General features: G+C 42.5%; 1 protein-coding gene across 2 annotated transcripts in view; it reads left to right on the top strand.

Moving 5' to 3' along the window:
* The window catches only part of TSPAN4 (tetraspanin 4), a 1,526,404-nt gene that overhangs the window by 677 nt on the left and 1,504,537 nt on the right, over positions 1-21,190 (top strand). The gene's annotated exons all lie outside the window — the stretch shown is intronic.

The raw sequence follows: 21,190 nt of genomic DNA, 5'->3' as shown, positions 1-21,190 counted from the left end.
GATCCACTCCCCCACCAAAAAAATATATATATGATACGCTCATATGCACGAACGCTTTAAAAGTGGTATTTTTCATCCAATTTTCATATTGTGTGTATGAAGCTTAACTGTTAGTACATAAAAAAAAACAATCCTCAAACATAAATACGGTAATTCTCTGAATAATCAGCATTCATTCAATTGTGCTTCCATGCAAATGTGAGCATCATGTTCTGATCTTTATTGGGGAATTTTATTTTGTATATAGAGTGTTTATGTGGTGAGTTTACACTTTTCATTGAACAGAGTTTGAATAACACAGGGTTAAACGGAAAGGTCATAAATGAACTGCACATTATCTGGACAGAATGCTTGGGGAGATAGTGATGTGTTCCTGCTTAGGAGATGTATGTTAGCTTGGGGGGCTGCAAACTCTGCAGGGCTCCAACAAACACTCGCTGCTATTCCAACCCTTCATATATTTCCACATAAACTTCCCTCCTGGCATTAAACTTTGCCAGGTATTGTGCTCAGCTTACCACCCCAAACTGATGTTCCTCCCTCAGCTCACCTCTCTCCCTGCATGTCCTGTGAGCAGAATAGCTGATCTACCTGTCAGCTAGACCTAGACCTGATCTACCCATCAGCTAGCTGTGATTGACGGGTAGATCAAAGCGGAAGCTGTCATGGGGCCCCCTACTGGCAATGCCTGAATGGTCAGGTGTGCGGCACTTACTATTGTGAGCTGTGTCAGCGGCTGCTGGTGTACAACCTGCCACACAGGTCGCATACTTCAAAGTCTTGCAGGACACGGCTGCTAATGGGAACTGAGTTGCTGTTGTGGAAAAAGTACAGGAACTCCGTTCCCGCAGGACTTGAGCCCTGGGTAAGACAATCCAAAAATACCACCAAACGCTCAATCCCAGGACTTCCCAAAACAACAGGGCTATAGTAGGCAATGGTTTAAGCAATGCAGCCCTCCTCGGACTGGGTGGTCTTTCCAAACGCTGCAAAAATATACACAAGGGCACAAGCGCCTAGTGCATTACCACAAAAAAACATTTATTGAAAGCACATAACAGTGTTTTACTCTCAATATGAATACAATCAAGCTTGTCATATGCAATACTCCAATTGGTAAGGCGATTGAATCTACGGTCACACAGTGGAAAAGTTTACACGTTTTGGGTGACATGCCCCTTTCCTCAGAGTATATCAGAATATATCAGTGAACTATCAGATTATTAATATTAGTATGGTGTGGGGGAGTATCTGTGCGGTGTCCGTGTGTCAGTGTCTCGACATAGTAAAATTTTATAGGAAAATTCTTGGGAAAAGTACTTTGGTTATTCTAATCTTTTGGGGGGGTTGTCACATCAATGTATTTTTTTCGACCAAAGTGAGGAGAAATTTTGTAAGTAGCGGGGTGAAGAATTTTCTTCAATGAACACATTTCTCAGTATATGTATTTTTACTTTCATTCAGAAATCAAATGTTAAAAACAAACCAAAATTTTTCATACGACATTCAATTGTTTGGAGTACTTTTGTACAAATTTTCCTAAGATTATTCATACAAAGTTCTACCCATTTATGGCCGGTATAGGAGTATCGGTGTCAGGCCCTTTCACACGAGGTGGAATCCACGTTGCTTAGCATGTATGGCCAGCTTTACTATCAATGTGATGTGCTGCTGGCTCCTGTTTTAACCACATCAATACTGGGCAATTTTACCCCCTTTCTGCCCATGTCGATTTTCATCGTGCAGAGATTTCACAATTTGAATGACAATTGCGTGGTCATGCAACATTGTACCCATATGAATATTTTGAGCATTTTTTGAGACAAATAAAGCTTTCTTTTGGTGTTATTTAACCACTAGGCATCCGCGCTATAGCCGAAAGACGGCTGCAGCACGGACGCCAATTACCGAGAGGCCGTCCCTGGACGTCCTGTTTACTTTCGCAATGCACGCTCCCGCAAGCGCGCATCGGGGAAGTTCTGTGCTGGCCGTGTCCAGTCACAGATTGCTGTAAATGGCTAATCACAGCAGCCGTTTACAGCAGGATCGGAGTGTCCAATGAGAGATGATCTCATATGTAAACATATGAGATCATCTCTCATCGCCGGCTCTCCCTCCTCACACAGACAGCGTGCGAGGAGGAAGAGATGAATGGCTGCAGCGGCCGTGAGTTGGGAAAAAACCCCACATAAAATAAAGTGCCCACAATGTCACTGCCATCTGTCCCCAGTGCCAGCTGTCAGTGCCATCTGTCATCAGTGCCACGTGTCATCAGTGCCACATCAGTGCCATGTGTCATCAGTGCCATGTGTCATCAGTGCCATGTGTCATCAGTGCCACATATTAGTGCCACCTGTCATCAGTGCCACCTGTCATCAGTGCCACATATTAGTGCCATCTGTCATCAGTGCCACCTGTCAGTGTCACGTGCCATCTGTTATCAGTGTCACGTGTCATCAATGCCACGTATCAGTGCCATCTGTCATCAGTGTCGCGTGTCATCAGTGCCGCGTATTAGTGCCATCTGTCATCAGTGCCACATCAGTGTCCCGTGTCATTGTCCTGGTGCTCCAGGGCCTTCAAAAGTGTAAGGCATAGTCAACAAGTTAGATGTGTAATTTTTGTTCCTAGAACACCTGATGGCGCTCCCTGCATGTTGGGCCTCTCTGAGTGGCTAGGCTGTGGAAAAGTCCCACCCATGTAATACTCAGGAGGAGTAACAAAATTAATTATGGGGCATTATTTTTGGTATACACATGCCATAACTTATTACAATGACAATTTAGTGAAAAAAAAAAATCTTCATTTTGCAAAGAATTGTGGGAAAAAATTACAACACCAAAAACCTCACCATGCATCTTACTAAATACCTTGGAATGTCTACTTTCCAAAAAGTGGTCATTTGGGGGGTATTTGTACTTTCCTGGCTTGTTCGGCTTGCAAGAAATGAGATAGGCCACCAGTACATCAGGTGTGATCAATTTTGTATGATTTGCACCACAGTTTGTAGACTCTATAAGACCCCTTTCACACCAGGGCATTTTGCAGGCGCTATAGTGTTAGAAATAGCGCCTGCAATCCGCCCTAAAAAAGCTGCACCATTGTCTGTAGTGTGAAAGCTCGAGGGCTTTCACACTACAGCGGTGCGCTGGCAGGACGTCAGGGAAAAGTTCTGCCAGCAGCTTCTTTGGAGCCGTGAAGGAGCGGTGTGTTTACCGCTCCTCCACCGCTGCTCCCCATTGAAATCAATGGGGCAGCGCTGTAATACCGCCGGCAAAACGCCGCTATTGCGGTGTATTGCCTGTGGTTTTAACCCTTTCTCGGCCGCTAGCAGGGGGTAAAAGCGTTCCGCTAGTGTCCGAAATGCGACGCAAATCAGGCTAAAAATAGCAGCGTTTTACCGCCCACGCTATGGGCGGTGTGGCGTGAAAGGGGTCTAACTTTCACAAAGACCAAATAATATCCACTAATTTGGGTTATTTTTACCAAAGATATGTAGCAGTATAAATTGTGGTCAAAATTTATGAAGACAAATTAATAATTTGCAAGATTTGACAAAAAATGTATTTGGGTACAGTGTTACATGACTGAGTAATTGTCATTCAAAGTGTGAGAGCACTGAAAGCTGAAAATTGGTCTGGTCACGAGGGGGGTTTAAGTGTCAAGTGGTTAAACAAATACGAATACAAAAAAAACGTATTTCTTCATAAGTTTAGGCCGATATGTAATCTTCTACGTATTTTCACGATACGCATATATTGATTGGTTTGCACAAAAGTTATAGTGTCTAAAAATAGGGGATAGATTTATGGCGTTTTTATTATTATTATTTTTTTACCAGTAATGGCGGTGATCTCTTATTTTTTTATTTATTTATTTTTTTTTATAGTCAGGACTGCGACATTGTAGCAGACAGATCGGACACTTTTGACACTTTTCTGGGACCACTGACATTTATACAGCGATCAGAGCTAAAAATAGCCACTGGTTACTGTATAAATGTCACTGCCAGGGAAGGGGTTAACTGTGTTCTAACTGGGGGGGGGGGAATGGGACTGATTAGGGGTGGAGACTGATCGGTGTTCCTATATACTAGAAACACATGATCTGTCTCTACTCTCCTGGCAGGATGTGGATCTGTATGTTTGCACACAGAGATCCACGTTCCTGCTCTGTCACGAGCAATCGCGGGTGCCCGGCGAACATCGCGCCTGCCGGGCACGCGCATTGGATCCAGGGAACATGCGGGGGGTGCACTCTGTTGCTAGATTGTTTTTAAAGGAGTGACGTATACCTAAGGCGATTTGCGCAGCTGTAGCAACCTGCCGCAGTATAACTGCGCCAGCTGGTCGGCTAAAGGTTAAACATTGTGTGTTTAGTATCACTTTAGGCAGTATGGGAGGTTTAAAGTTCACAATACACCAAAATAAGATTAAATGGCCGCCTGTCGAACGCCTTCTCCATCGCTAATGGTACCCGTCAAGGTTGCCCCCTTTCTCCAATTATTTTTATTTTGACGCTAGAACCCCTCCTCCGAATGTTACGAGATAACACAAACATTAAAGGAATTGAGATCAAACACAAAATCTATAAACTGGCTGCTTACGCAGATGACATATTACTTTTTCTATCAGACCCCGTTACGACCATCCCCAATTTACTTAGCGACTTGACTTTCTTTCACAATATTTCCAATCTGAAAATTAACTTTGACAAATCCAGGGCCTTAAACATAACTACACCCGAACCAATAATATCCCAATGCAAACTCAACTTCCCATTTCAATGGGAACGCAACGCCCTGTTATACCTGGGTATTCATATCCCTACTAATCTACTAACTTTTTACGACCACAACTTTAGCCCAACACTACTGAAAATAAAAGATGACTTACTAAATTGGCATAAGAATTCCTTTTCTTGGTTTGGGAGAATAGCCATTGTCAAAATGACAGTACTTCCTAAACTGCTATATTTATTCCAAGCTATTCCCATCACTCTCCCGAAAATCTTCTTCCAGACTTACAAAAAAATTTGTAGAGACTTCATATGGTCCCACAGGTCCCCAAGAATAAGCTGGGCCAAACTTGTTCTCCCCAAGTCCAGAGGGGGCCTAGGTATGCCCGATCTCCACACCTATAACAATGCCTCGTTGCTTACCAGGATTGTTGACTGGCATATCCACCATAAAGAAAAGGCTTGGACCCAATTAGAACAAGATATGACCCACTTACCCTTGGTGAACCTCCCGTGGATGTCCACACAAGCTATTCCTGACTCATGCAAGACTCATCCCCTGATTAACTCTTCCCTACTATCGCTGCGTCGAACACACCATTCCCTTAACCTTACTCCATCATACGGCCCCATGACCCCCATTTCGAACAATCCATATTTCCCCCCTGACATTACCAGATGTGATCTCCAAAAACCGCTTACTCAATACCGTGCTCATCAATTTTTCGAGCAAGGAAACTTACTATCACATTCAGCTCTGGTTGAAAAATTTCCTGAACTCCGAATACCCTTTTTCAAGTTTTTGCAACTCCGGCACTTTTTCAATTCGTGCAACCCACCCTCCCGATGGTCTAAACAACTTACCCCATTTGAGACCTTATGCAACAGTGATACGCCGCAAAAACATCTGATATCCAACATAGTACCTCTTTTAAATTCTGACGTGACTACACACTCTCCATCCCAACAGAGATGGGATGCCGATCTTCCCGCCAGCTTGACTGAAGGAGATTGGTCTAGGATTTACGCCCACACACATAAAGGCACCGTAAATGTTTCGGTACAAGAAAACAGATATAAACTTTGTTCACGATGGTACCGCACCCCAGATAAAGTACATAAATTGTTCCCTGATGTCCAACCCACTTGCTGGAGATGTGGTGCCGATTTTGGATCTTTTCTACACATATGGTGGGACTGTCCCCTACTTCAACCGTTCTGGACAGAGATCCACGACAAAATAGTACAGATAACGACATACCCGCTGACCTTCTCTCCAGCACAATATTTATTGCATCACACACCTATAGCACAACGCACTTATCACAAATCATTATCCCTACATCTGATAAACTCAGCCACGTTATGCATCCCCAGACATTGGAAATCTTCCACGCCTCCCACTCTAGAAGAATGGTACCACCAAGTCGACAGGACTGCAGAAATGGAGAGGCTTATCCACCAAGCCCAAGATAGACACTCCAAATTCTCGGCTATCTGGGCATGTTGGCTTCATTTCCGCTCCTCCATACGGTCTAATACTCCATCTTCCCATCCTCCCTGATATAATATGGTACATTTAAACCTTCAAGATAAAAACATCGTGCCTCCATATCTACGATTCAGGTCTGTTATTACCCTTTAGCTCTTCCAATCAACTTGCTAATCCTTTAACCCCCATACATTGCTGGGAGGTGACCTACTCCTGAAGGCTTCTTTACCCCAGTTAGGTCTAGCGACTTTTATCACCTTACTGTTCCACCCATGCTCTCCCTCCTTTGGACCTGATCTCGGCCCCGGGGCGGCGAAAATTACACATTACAGTAGCTACTCGTTATCCTTTCTTGCCATACAGGCATTGGACGGACCGCCACTAATCCTACGACCGCCACCGGTACTCTTCCCTATCCCCGTTGATTACTTTTTTCGACTATGGTTCGCCGGTTGTTCCCCCCCACTCACAGATTGCGCCCTAAAGGGGTGAGTGATCGGGGAACAACCCCCCTAAAAACCTACATAAGAGACATGTTTTGAGTTGATATTTCCATAACTCTCCTTCTATGATTGAGCTCGAATCTGCTTCTGTCTACTTATCTATAAGCTGTTATGTATGTTTTTCTGATGTTCTTTTACATTTTGGCTGACCACTAGTCCACTGGTCTTGCTATGTATACTACATTGCCTCATGTTTGAGCTTTACTCTGTATTTGGTTTTATACATAATTGTATTATCCCAATAAAAATATTTGAAACAAAAAAGTTCACAATACAATAACAAAGAGGAAAACACTATTGTGTTCTAGTGAAATCTATATATGGCCCTAAGGCCAATAATTTGTAAAGTAATTACAATAATTTAAATTATATATTTTATATATAATACAGGTAAACATGAAATACTGTATATGTATAATTCATATTTACCACTTACTAGTTTTTTCCAAAGTAAGTAAGATAGAAATGTACTCACCCTAAATAAACATGATTGTAGCTGGAAAGAGAAAAAATATCAAGGAGGCAAGAATGCAGTGATGTGATCCCCAAGAATTAAAAAATCAATCCAAACAAAATCTCATTTATTCTACAATATAGCTGTTTATTGCAGGTGGCTCTCTTTTCCTACTCTAATCGACAGTTTCCATCTATGTATGGTTTTCTTTCTAGTACAGAATTCTGCCTAGTCTTCTCTAAACTCAAAGCTTATAGAAATTTCAGTTTAATGTTTCCAAATATTTTTCCAGTACAAAACATCTAGCGCTTCTTCTTTAACCTCCTTCTGTTTAGATGTGTAAGATACATAGGCATTGTATAGAAAAGCGAGGAGATATAGAGTGAGCAATTGATTGTGGTAAGTATGGGTCTTTATAGAACCAGGATTGGAATATATGTTCAGAGGATTTTTTTAATAGCATGTCTTTATCTTTTTCTTTCTCAGGTACAAATTTATAACAAACACTTCAAAATTTGGCTGCATTTCTATAGCATCCATTCTTTTTTTTATAGCACTATCCATTAGTGAGCAGAAGTAAACAGATCATTTGCAGTATATACAAGAATATACAAGTATTAATGTGTCAGAGTTGCATAGTATAGACCAATACCTACATATTTTAAACCCCCGTGTTCTAGCCTGGCACATTAATACTCCATTAAATTGGAATGTGGGTCACAAAGGCTCTTTTTTTTTTTTTTTTTGAGAACTGTTTATGATACATTAATGACACATAATATAAAATGTGTATAGGTTGTCACTGCCTAGGGATGGTTACAGCCATACATAAAGACTAGCAGTAATATATGATCTATTTAGTAAAAGAAAAAAAAAAGTGACTCCTACAGGCCCTTTAGTGGATGTTCCTGACCTGTCTGGTGTGTTCCTTGGTCTTCATGATGCTGTTTGTTCATAAAGGTTCTCTTACAAACCTCTGAGGGCTTCACAGAACACCTGTGTTTATACTGCAATGAAATTACACACAGTTGAACTCTATTTATTAGGTGACGTCTGAAGCCAGTTGATTCCACTAGATTTTAGTTAGGGGTATCCGAGTAAAGGGGGGCTGAATACAAATGCACGCCACACTTTTCACATATTTATAAAAAAAAAAAAAATTGAAAACCATTTATCATTTTCCTTCCACTTCACAATTATGTGCCACTTTGTGTTGGTCTATCACATAAAATCTCAAAAAAAAAAATGTTTACATTTTTGGTTGTAACATGACAAAATATGGGAAATTTCAAAGGGTATGAATACATTTTCAAGGCACTGTACTCTGCCATACATACTTCCTTAGCCCCTTTCAATATGCAAAGCTCACATACAATATTTTAAATTTCTCAGACATGCAGGAAAGTAGCAAATCTTTCTTTCACATAGTTTGTGCTACGTAAATTGTGCTGAGATTGGGCATAGCAAAAATGTGAGCATTGTTATATTGCTATATTTTAGATTGTAAGCACTAACGAGCAGGGCACAGATTCCTATTGTATTGTACCTATACTGTCTGCCCTCATGTTGTAAAGGGCTGCACAAACTGTTGGCACTATATAAATCCTGTGTATTAATAATACTGTGTTTTTGCAAGAGCCTTCATGTTCAAGACTATAAATCTTAGCATTAAAAATATTGCATTTTGTTCATGCCTTTAAGTAGAACTATAGGCAAAACTTTCTTTTTTTCATTTTGGATAGAGTAAGGGAGGCATTCCTTGGGAACCCCCTAGTGTCCCCATTGGAAATGTTTCTCCTATATTACTTTTCTTGGGGACAACACAAAATGTAGGATTTTCTTTCACTTTCAATGATAATGATATACAGGACAACTAGAGAGGGTGAATCTTCTTCACAGTGGCAAATACAGCAGTCAAACTGACAAGCACTCTAATCCCTCTCTACTCTATCCAAAAATAAAAAAATAAAGTTTTGCTTTTAAGGGGTTGCAGTCACCGGCCCCCCCAGCACCCCACTTTTTACTTACCTGAGCCCCTTCATCTCTTCGGCGGGGACACGCTGTCCCTCTCTCCACGGGGTCTTGGCTCTTGATTGGATAGATTGATAGTAGCGCAGCCATTGGCTCCCGCTGCTGTTAATCAACTCCAGTGACGCGGGCATAGGGTGGCAGGGCCGAGTCCGGCATTCGTGTCTGTGGACGCAAATGCTGGACTTGCCTGTATGTCTCCTAGGGGGTTATCTGATGCAGGGAGGAGCCACGAGAGCCGCCGGGGGACCCCAGAAAAGGATGTTTGGGGCCACTCTGTGCAAAATGAGCTGCACAGTGGAGTTAAGTATGACATGCTTGTTATTTAAAAAACGATCACTTTAAAGCCTAGTACAGTTTTTTTCCCCCATTCAATCTGAAAAAAACTGCCCGCTCAGGTCAGAGTTGCTGTACTAACAATCCTATGTTAGTACAGTGATCTCCCCTGCTTTGTCTGGCCTCTGTTGGATAGGCTGCAGTGCACACAGGCCGAATGTCAGGCAGTTTTTATTGAAATGGCCGTTGCTATCCGATGTTTGGCCTGTGTGTACTAGGCCTAGGTTTACTTTCACTATTTTACTCCCTGAGCCCTTTGCAGGATTCACAGAATACTGTTGGTAGAGACTATGCAAAGGGAATGTTCAATCAGCGTTTAACAGCACGTCTCTGGAAAGGATACAAAAATTGTTTTCCGTGTGCCCTGTTCACACTTGAACGCAGCCTTTGGGTAAGCTGGGGTGTGGTACAAAGTTTAGCAACATGCCTACTAGGGGTGCAATGGATCAAAAAACTCACGGATCGGATTGTTCCTCAGATCAGAGTCACGGATCAGATCATTTTTCGGATCAGCAAATAATTGAATTTGCAAAATTCAACCACCATATAGTCCCCACTGTAATATCCACGCCATCTCCCCCACTGTAATATCCACGCCATCTCCCCCACTGTAATATTGGCTGAGCATAGCTGGGGACGGCTGAGCATGGCTGGGTATTACGGAGTATTGCAGAGTATGGCTGGGTTTGGCAGAATATGGCAGGGTATTGGTAGATTTGGAGGGATGGCTGAGCATGGATGGGTATGACTGCAATTGTCACAGAGCAGCGCTGTGGGTACTACAGATGCCATCCGATCTCTACCCTCCACTGTACAGATCACTACACAGAGGGAAGAGAGGAACTGGCGTCATGACATGATGCTGTTTTTTTTACAAGTGATTGCTCATTGTAAACGACCGCCAGGTGTACCAAGATCGGCGCCGCTCCGGACCACAGATCGGTGACGATCCGTTGCACCCCAATGCCTTCTTTTTTCCATTCTGCAGCTGAACGGTGCTCTCTGTTTTAAAAGTACAAGGCGCCACCCGCCAAAAAACACCACTCCCGGCACAATAAATTGTAGCAGTGTACTGTACAGGGGCGGATACGGGGGGGAGCAACGGGTCAATTGCTCCCCCGAGAAAATAATGAGCGGGTTAGCCTGCGAGTGGCTGAGCAGGCCTGCGGTTGAGTGAGTGGATGGGCAGGCTGGTGAGCAGGCCGGTGATTGAGCAATCATGCTGGTGGGAGGTCAGGTGGTGAGTGGGCTGGCGTGTGACTGAGCGAGCAGGTAGGTGTTCTGTCAGGAAGCCGCTACCCATCTGAATATGCGGCTGAAGGGATGTTGCGTCGTGGCCATCTTGGTACACCCACACTCGTCCACAGTAAGCCTAGTGTTATAAGTCAGCAAGCAGACCTCTTTATACACCCACCGAAGTCTTGCTTTTCACAGTTATTTTTACCAGTAAACTCAACTTATATTTCACTAAATAAGCTGAGTTTACTGTTAAAAATAACTGTGAAAAGCAAGACTTCTGTGGGTGTATAAAGGTGTCCGCTTGCCGACTTCTAACTCTAGGCTTACTGTGGACAAGTGGGGGTGTACCAAGATGGCTGCAATGCAACATCACTTTGGTTGCATATTCTGATGAGTAGCGGCTTTCTGACATCTCTAACCCTGCATCACCGCAGCTCAGCTTAGAACAGAACACTGCCATCACTGTGCAGGCGTGGGCAGCAGAGAGATTACATCATCTTTCACTGCCCGCCCTCACTCTGGGACACAGCCACTGGCAAGTGACAATCCGCATCTTGTGGCAGGCGACATTGGCAAGTAAAAAGTGAGGTAGAGGGCGCTAATGTGAATGGTCGAATGACTACAGGTGATCCTACACCAATCATAAATAAATAATTAACATATAGAAGACAAATAAATGTCCATCTGTGCAGCAATGTAAAGAAACCGTGATGTATAAATCAAGTGATCATAAATATTCATGCATCAATAGAATTAATAACTGAAAAACAATCAAATGTCCATCTGTGCAACAATGTGTAGAAAAAACGTGATATAAAAGTCCCAACATATTGGAAATAATAACAAAGTCCATATAAATTCAACACCGAGTCTTGCAACTGTGATGTTATCTTCCAATAATTTAATAGTGAGCCTTCACCAAAATTAGGAAATCGACACCCAAAGTGAACGGATAAGTAATCTGCTTACCAGAAAATAATTACTTTAATCAAAAAGAAAGTCGAACAGTATTTATGCAGGATAGTGCCTGCTCACATGGCATTAGACTGGAGATATATAGGAACCTTCCTCCTCATGTATATATGCAGGATATACAAAAAAAGAATAGAGGACATCCATAGCATAATACCGTTAAAAATAGAATATATAAAAATGTAGCCAAAGGGCTCCTTACATTTAAAAGTGCTTCTCCCGAAACTGGGGCTGCTGGCTTATTGTTACAGGCGGTGTGGGTAGGTCAGCCTTGCGTCCACCTCCTTGGATGGTGTGCGTTCCACCCACTACGATCGACAACCAGAAGAACCGGAAGTGGCGTGGGATAGCGTGACCAGGTACCGCCTTAACATAAGTTTCGTGATTACGTCTTCAGTGACAATCCACATCTGTTGGCAGGAGATGTGGTAAGCGACATGGCAAGTGACAATACGCATTTGGCAGCCAACGGGGTCAAGTAACAAACTGCATCTGGTGGCAGGCGACGGTAGCAAGTGACAAACTCAGTTGAACTATTTAATTTTATATTACAATGTAATAATAGAAATAATGCGCATCAATCATCCTAACACCATATCAACCATGGTGCTGTGATGATTGAAGCGCCAACATCAGCCATTGCCTTGACAAATTGCCTGCAAAATTTTCCGACAGTGCCCCTCCCGGGACTAGACTCTGGATCTGCCCCTGGTACTGTACAAGAAGTGTAAAACAGTCCTAAATCGTGTGGAAGAGAGAAATCTGGTATTTACTTTCTCATATTCTCAAGTACACGGCTTCACTTTATTTAATAATCTCAGTAAACATTTACTGTGAATAGTGAACATTTACTTTGCTACGTCCTATAGTGAATCACCTCTCTGGCTAACTGAAACTTCAGACGGGGCAGTCTGAACATAACAGGAGGTAAGTGAAGAGAGGTTCATGAGTCACTGTCCTAACTTGAGCTATTTAGTTCTGTAAACAACAGGATTTTTCAGCAAAGTAGATAAGGAGAGCCTGGAAAACGCATAAAACTTTAACCACCCCTTGCTATCTACTCATATTAAATTTATCTTGATATTTCCTGCAATTTGTTGGCCTGACCATAATACTATTTGTTTTAGCACACTTGTGGTCAGTCTGTAGGATGGTTTCCTTTTCTTGTTAGGCCAGGACCTTCTTTGAATCACATGGTCATTGCAGTATGCTCAGAATTTGCAAAGCTACACTGTCCAGTTTTATAAATACTCTAACCTTCTTACAAATATTTTTTAGCTCAGATACAGTGGGGTGGAATTTAAAACTATGTTGGGTTTATATAAGGTCATGATTAAAGTGTAATTAAAGTCTTGTTTGTTACTTTTAACCATAAAATTTTTTTATACTTACCTGCTCTGTCTAGTGGGTTTGCACAGAGCAGCCAGATCCTCTACTTCTTGGGTCCCTCTGCTGTGTTCCTGGCCCTTCCCTCCTCCCGAGGGCCCCCACAGCAAGCAGCTTGCCATGAGGGCACCTGAGCTGAGCCGCTGATCCATGTGTGCCTTCAGACACAGAGCCATGGCTCGGCCCTGCCCACTCTCTCTCCTCATTGGCTAACTGACTTTGATTGACAACAAGCGGAAGCCAATGATGCCCGCTGCTGTCTCGGCCAATGAGGAGGGAGAGTCCCAGGCAGCCAAGGCTCTGGTGCAACATCACTGGATCGAGATTGAGCTCAGATAAGTATTAAGGGGGCTAAGAGGGGCTGCTGAACACAGAAGGTTTTATATCTTAATGCATAGAATTCATTAAGAAAAAAAAACCTTCTGTCTTTAGAACCACTTACCACTTAACCACTTCAATACCTTAGGGCATCATATGACGTCCTTGACTTTGTGCGGTGATATCTGAATGATGCTTGCAGCTACAGGCACCATTCAGATATCATTCTTTCCAGCCAGCGATTCTGTGCACGATAAGAATGATCATATCGGCAGTTCCTCCCTGCCGCCATCCAGTGCTTCTCCAGGCTCTCCTGTGCCATCGGGGGCCCGAAGAAAGAATCGGCCAGCGCCGGATGATGACGATAGAGATTTCTGGTGACCAGATGGTCACCAGTCATCTCTATGACCGTCGGAGGCCTGGGCGCGATTCCCGGAAGTAAACAAAGCCACGAAGGGGCTGTCAGCGTGAGATCAGTGAATTTTTTTCTCGATCTCATGCTTTCCAGCCTGGAGGAGAGATGTGCGGTCAATAAAGAGGACCTGTCACAATCGATTCCTATTACAAGAGATGTTTACATTCCTTATAATAGGAATAAAAGTGATCAACATTTAAAAAAATAAATAAATAAAAAAGTGTAAAAAAAAAAATAATTCAGTAAAATTTAAAAAATAAAATTGAAAACGCCGTTTGAAAAATTATTGCGCAAATACCATGCAAGATAAAAAGTTGCAATGACCGCCATTTTATTCCCTAGGGTTTCTGCTAAAAAAAAATGTATATAATGTTTGGGTGTTCTGAGTAATTTTATAGCAAAAAAATGATGATTTTTACATGTAGGAGAGAAGTGCCAGAATAGGCCGGTATTGAAGTGGTTAAGGCCTGACGGCTGAAATGCGTTTTATGACTGTTTTAATAAAGAATAATGTTTTAGCTGATTTTCATGGCGCCAGCCTTCCCCTTTTTGCATTGACTGAGGTTTCTATTGTTGTATGCATTCCTATGTTACTTTTCACTTTCTGTCTTCTGAGATAAATTGCATTTGTGTAGTGGTAAGTATCTCACATTAAACTGGTGTGTGTATTGGTAGATATACAAGGAACAAAAAGAAGGGACATGTAAAACCATGCCCTACATTTGAGTTGTGGTCCTGCCTCACATCTATACAAGTGTCTTATGGTATACTTTGGCTTGATTCTTTCTACCAGTCACATCATTCAGTCAAGATCTGCCTGTCATTGACGTTATTTGTTTATACAGTATGCATAAGGAATAGATGAAAAGCTGTGAAGTGTTTTCTGAAATTGACTAGTATGTTGCCAACAGCAAAACCATACACATAAGTAAATACTTTTTTTTTTTTTTGCATTTTCTATACATCTGTGTATGAATTACATTACAGAATTCTGCAGTATTAGCAAATAGGGTTTTGAATTAGTGGTGTAAATCGGCATGTAAAACAAAGTATAGCATAGGAAGGAAAGTTACATTGTTAAGTGGTGGTTAAATTCCCATATCGTGCTCTATATCACAGTGTAGAAACATCCCTGCAGTGCATAAAACAGCAATAAACTAGTTAATGCTTATATCTTCTTCTCCAGCATCTTTATAGCTGGGGCACCGTGCCAAACAAACCGCACTGAACGCCTGTAGCTGAGCCAAACACAATCCTAATCATAGGCTGTTACTGTTACTGTTATTCAGCGAGCTGAGCTCCACACTACAACATTGTACGTGCTACGCAGAGCGAAGATTCACTGGACTTGTTTACTGTTCCCTGGAGATCCTCCAGAAACACAAAATTAAACATGCAGCAGATCTAATCCATAATGGGCAATCATTTAGATGTGCCCCAAGGAAACAGCTGAAATTAAATCAAAATATATTGAACGATATATGGGTTCAGTGACAGAAAAGACTAAAATTTTTGCTTTTTTTTTTTTTTTTTTTTTTTACATCAGGGAAATGCAGAATCCTCAAGTTATCGTGCCTCTTGCAATAATATAACAAAGTTTCTGAGCTTAAAACAGTCCAAGGAAACGACAATTTTTGATTGGTTGCTATAGCATTATATAATTGCATAACATAGGGCATGCACTTAAAATTGCCATGGCTCTAGGAGAGGCACATTGTTAACATATTGTACTATTTCATTAAAAAAAAAAAATGTGTATGAAGAATGATTTTTCATAAGAACCGAAACACAAGCGTTTTGTACAAGTATTTTTCATTATAATATGATTTAGTATTTAGCTAGCTACAACTTTTAGTCTGTACAGTCTATTTAAAGTGCAGAAAACCAAAAGCTCTTACAGAATATACAGTGACATGGGCATATCTATGGAAAATAGCATCTAATAACATCGAAACATCTGACGCCCATATTTTGGATAACTTTACCATAATATCGTCTAAAAATGCAAGTCAAACATCTTAATTATCAAAATGTCAATAACAGAGAATAACAGGTTGATTCTCTGACCCAGTCCACTGTAAGTGCAGTCCAATCCACCCTTCCACTGTGTGATAGTGCAGTTGCTCCAGGCTCTGGCCTATTGCCGTAGTGAGCTTCGTCTGAATCACCGCCTTTCACATCAGGAACCCTCTTCATGCTGGCCTGCCTGCAACATAGAGACGCATAATGCTGTGTGGTACCATTAGAGTATTCTAGGAAATCCGAGATTTCACAATAACATAAGAGTACTTTGATCGGCTAATATGATAGGGCTGCTAGTATAATTTTTGGGGGTGCTATAGCACACCCCTAGCACCTCCCATGGTTCTGCCCCTAGGTGGCACCTCCTATATCCTGGATACACCACTGTACAGTGAGGAACAGCAATTGCTCTGCAAAATCAGGTTGCATAAAATATTTGGAAAATGTCATAGGACACTGAGCTTTCTGTTAAATACTTCTAAGTCTATTCTGGCTGCTATAAGGTTGAAGGTTTTTGTAGGTGGCAAAAATCCTGTGTAATAATTCTAGTTGGGCCAAATTACTCTAGTGAATTCTGAATCACATGGAGCTGAAAATCTTTACTAAGTTAATAAAGACAAACAAACATTGTAATATACCCTTAATAACATGACATTGCATGCACAGTAACTGCCAGTGAACCTCACACTGTGATTCCAGGATGCTGCTGCTGTGGGATAACAGAGTTAAAGGCAGGACTAGACAAATCGGGGACAGTTGGTAAGTATAGGGTCACTGACTTTTAAATATTGCTCTTATAATTGTTGTGCTTGTTTTGCACACTGCATTAAGTGTACCTAGAAAAGGTATGATGGCGTATCTCGTTTTTTTAATCATCATTTGTCTAACTATGAGGATACAAGGCACTCTGCCGGTCCCAACTTACAAGAATAAATTGTCCTTGGGAATTTTTGCAAAATTGGAACATCTCATTTATTTTAGACTCCCAGCCACTAAACATATTTGGGGATTTCTGTAAAGCCCCAACAAAACTTTTCTGATGGTATGACCATTTAAAATGGGCTAAGTCACATCGAACAATTCCTGCCAGTCTGCCACACCTTTCAGTAGCTTTACTGAATAGCAGGCTGCTTGTTTGCTATGGAACTGTCTAATGCCTGCTGTCAATCACAAGGGGAGCAGACCTAATGGGAAACCAGTGTCTCAGCTTCCCCGTTAGGAATCCGCCCACTGTCAGCATCACTAGTTGCTAGGGGGCTGTCAAGTGGGAAGGACATTTAAGGGCATATCAGGCTTTTTTATTTGCTTTTTTTAACAAGATTAAGTAAGTATTAGTTCTGCCTGAGGTTTGCATTGTTTTCCAGTTTAAGAGTATAGGCAAAGATTTATTGGAAATTTCTGATCTGTAACTACAGTCATAATATAATCTGTGTATTGCCAAATGTCTTGTGAAGGGACATCACATGTTACTAGAAAATTGCACACAAGGAGTCCTTGCAGTGTGTTGCTGTAGATACATGCAGACTGGGAGAGCAGTAGATGGATAAGTTGCCTTCCTGCTTCCTATGTGTTCTGTTAGCAGACTCACTGGGAACATGACAATCATTTGAAAACACTGACCTCCAAGAAAATGGCAGTCTTATGTATCAGTGTGTGCTTACTAAGAACTGGAGTCGCCAATCAAACTTGCCCTGTAATGCCACGCACACACGACCGGACCTTCCGGTAGACTAGGTCCCACGGGATCAGTCCGTCGGACAATACGATTGTGGTCTAATCCGATCGTTTTTCATTATAAACATCAGACGGACCTAGAAATAGAACATGTTTCACATCTGTCCAATGGACTCAATTCCAATCGGGAAAACCGCTTGTCTGTATGCTGGTCCGATGGACCAAATACGACGCAAGGGAAGCTACTGGCTATTGAACTTCCTTTTTTAGTCCTGTCTTACGTCATTACATTTAAAACGAACTGACTTTCGAACGGGCTTAGTCCGTTCATGTGTGGCCAAGTCCGTTCATTCAGAAGTCCGTCGTAAAGACCATCGGACTTAGTCTGCCAGAAAGTCAGGTCGGGTGTACGCAGTCGGAATCCACAAAAGTTGGGATGCTGTGTAAAATCTACAAAGGACGAAATGCAATGATTTGCAAATCTCATAAATCTATATTTTATTCACAATAGAAAATAGAAAGCATATCATATGTTTAAACTGCGAAAATTTACCATTTTAAGAAGAAAAAAAAATTGATGGCAGGAACACCTCTTAAAAGTTGGGACATGTCAACAAAAAGCTGGCAAAGTGGTACCAAAAAAGAAGAGCTGGAAGAACATTTTGTGTTTAATTAGGTTAGTAACATGATTGGGTAAAAAAAATTAGCATCTTGGAAAGGCTCAAAAGTAAAGATGGGTAGAGGTTCACAAATCTGTGAAAAGTTGCATCCAAAAATGATCGAACAATTTCAGAATAATATTCCTTGACATAAAATTGTAAAGACTTTAAATATATCATCATCTACATTACATATAATTATTAAAAGCTTCAGAGAATTTGGAAAAATCTCTGTGAGCAATGCATAAGGCCAAAATGGAATATTGGATGGTCATGATCTTCGAGCCCTCAGACAGCACTATATAAAAAATGGGCACGTTTCTATAATGGACATGACTGCATGGGCTCAGGAATATTTCCAAAAATCAGTCTGTGAGCACAGTTCGTCGTGCCATCCAAAAATGCAAGGTAAAGCTCTATTATGAAGAATCCATATCTGAACATGATCCAGAAAGGCTGCCATCTCCATTTAAAATGGTCTGTTGCAAAGTGAAAACCTATTTTGTGGTCGGACAAATCGAAATTTGACTTTTTATTTGGGCAACTATGGGTTCCATGTCTTCTGGACTGAAGAAAAGAGGGACCTTCCAGCTTGTTATCTGGGTTCAGTTCAAAAGCCTGCATCTCCGATGGTATTGAGGTGCATTAGTGTGTATAGCAGGGGTTGACAAATTTGCTTGGATTCTAGGAGCCAGCTAAAAAAGTGAGGAGCCAGGTCCGTGACGGCGATCTGGACCTGTCCCTGGCCTGACATGGAGACGAGTGAGGGGAAGATAGCCCCCAGCCCCCCACATATGAGATCACCTCTCATTGGACACACCGCTTGAGTGCTAAATGGCCGCTGTGATTGGCCATTTAGCATGATCTGTGATTTGCTGTATCCAAGGGACACGGCCAACACAGAACTTCCCCGATGCGCGCCCATGGCGGCGTTCAGAGGGGAAGTAAACAGGAGGATGTCCAGGGACGCCCTCCCGGCAATTGGTGTCCGCGCTGTAGACATCTTTTGTCTATAGCGCGGGCACGAAGTGGTTAACAAAAGAATGTGACTTTTATTTCCGCCATGTTCCCGCTTATTAACGTCATATCCCCGCTAAGGGTTAGATCAGGTCCGCCTGAAAAACTGACAGGTGAACCTGATCAGACAGCCCTTGTGAAAGGGGTCAAGCAGGGAGGATTACAAATAATATTTTTTTTTTTCCCTTAATTAAAATAATTTTTTTAACTTTTTACAAAAAAAATAAATAATATAATATAATATAATATATATATATAATATAATGAGAAGCCATTTACCAGCCACCACACTCACCGTTGGGCAAAAGGCGCCAGATGACGCCCGCAATCACTTCCTTCTCTTCACTTTGGGAAGGAAATGGGCGGGCAGTGAAAAACAGGCAGGGGAGCTTCACTCCATTAGGATTAGCATTATTGGAATAGGGTGCAATTTCTACATCCACCACAAGATGGCGCCAGACTACCGAAAGATTTTAGAAGGCCGCAAAGCCGCGGCCTCAATTACTGGCCGGCGCGGCCCGATGCAATTGCGCGGCGGAGTTTGGGGTCCAAATGGAGACAGGATACCCCAGCAGCGTTGCCCCAGGCGCCAGGACACGAATTCTAGTCGCAAATGCGACCGGGCGCCCGGGGTTTGTCGAGCCCTGGTGTATAGAGTGGGCAGCTTACACATCTGGAATAGCACCATCAATGCTAAAAGATATATGCTGATTTTAGAGCAGCATATGCTGCCATCCAGACAAGGTCCTTTTCAGGGAAGCCCTTGCCTATTTCAGCATGACAATGTTAAACCACATACTGCACATTCTGCATCTATGACAACAGCATGGCTTTGTAGTAGAGGAATGTGAGTGCTTAACTGGCCTGCCTGCTGTCACGATCAGGGGTCAGGCTCGAAGACCAATTGCTATAGCAGTTGCAGGATTACCACTAACCAGCAGGATAGGAACACAGGCAGTCACCCTGGCAGATGACACAGGCTCACCTGAGGTGCGGAGTCTAAGTACTAACCAGTTTTCACCAGAGCTCCAGATGGTAGAGATGGATTTAGCTGCGTGTTAGTACCAGGTCGCGGTCCTCAGGATCGCCCCACCAGGAGGTGAGCAAGCCGGGGTTCAGTAGCGGATGAACAGGTAAGGATCAAACAGAAGCGTGGTCAGTAAGCAAGCCAAAAGGTCGGTAACGAGTTGTTGCAGATTGGGATCAGGCAGAAGCGTAGTCGTGGAACAAGCCAAGGGTCGATAACGAGCAGTATTAAATATAAGCGGCAGCAGAGAAGACGGGAGCGAGATACAGGCTGGAGATGGCACAATATTCTGGCAAGGAGGAAGTGCAGAGACATGGCTTATATCAGGAAGTTCATGGGAGGAGCAAAGAGTTCAAGGTTCAGCTGAAATCAAGGTACAAGGCAGGGTTGTCAAAAGGATCTGACAAGGAACTGTCCAGCATCTCAGATAGCTCAGAGAGAAGATTCATTGCCAGACACAGCTGAGGTCCCAGGTTCAAGTCCAGGTCCTGACACCCACAGTCAAGACCTTTCGGTTGAAAATATTTGGCGCAAAAACTACAACAAAGAAGACCCAAGACTGTTGAGCAGTTAGAATCCTATATCCTGCAAAAACAAGACAACATTCCTCTCCCAAAACTCCAGCAACTGGTCTTCTCAGTTCCCAGATGTTTTGACCCCTTTCACATTGGGGTGGGGGCTGCGTTGGTGTTAAAGCGCTGCTTGTTTTAGCGGCACTTTCCGGACACTAGCAGCTGAGGAAAAGGTTAAAACTGCCGGCAAATCGCCGCTGCCGAATTGATTTGCAGTTGCTTCGGCAGCGATTCCATTTCAATGGCAGGAGTGGTGTATACACCACTCCCAGACAGCCCCAAAGACGCTGCTTGCAGGACTTTTTTTTCGGTCCTGCAAGCATGAGAGCCACTTTTCAG

This window comes from Lithobates pipiens, unplaced genomic scaffold, assembly GCF_037356315.1.
Source record: "Lithobates pipiens isolate NorthernLeopardFrog02 unplaced genomic scaffold, aLitPip1_a1.2 Scaffold_10, whole genome shotgun sequence".
Lineage (NCBI taxonomy): Eukaryota > Metazoa > Chordata > Amphibia > Anura > Ranidae > Lithobates > Lithobates pipiens.
This window is presented reverse-complemented; position numbering and strand designations above follow the sequence as displayed.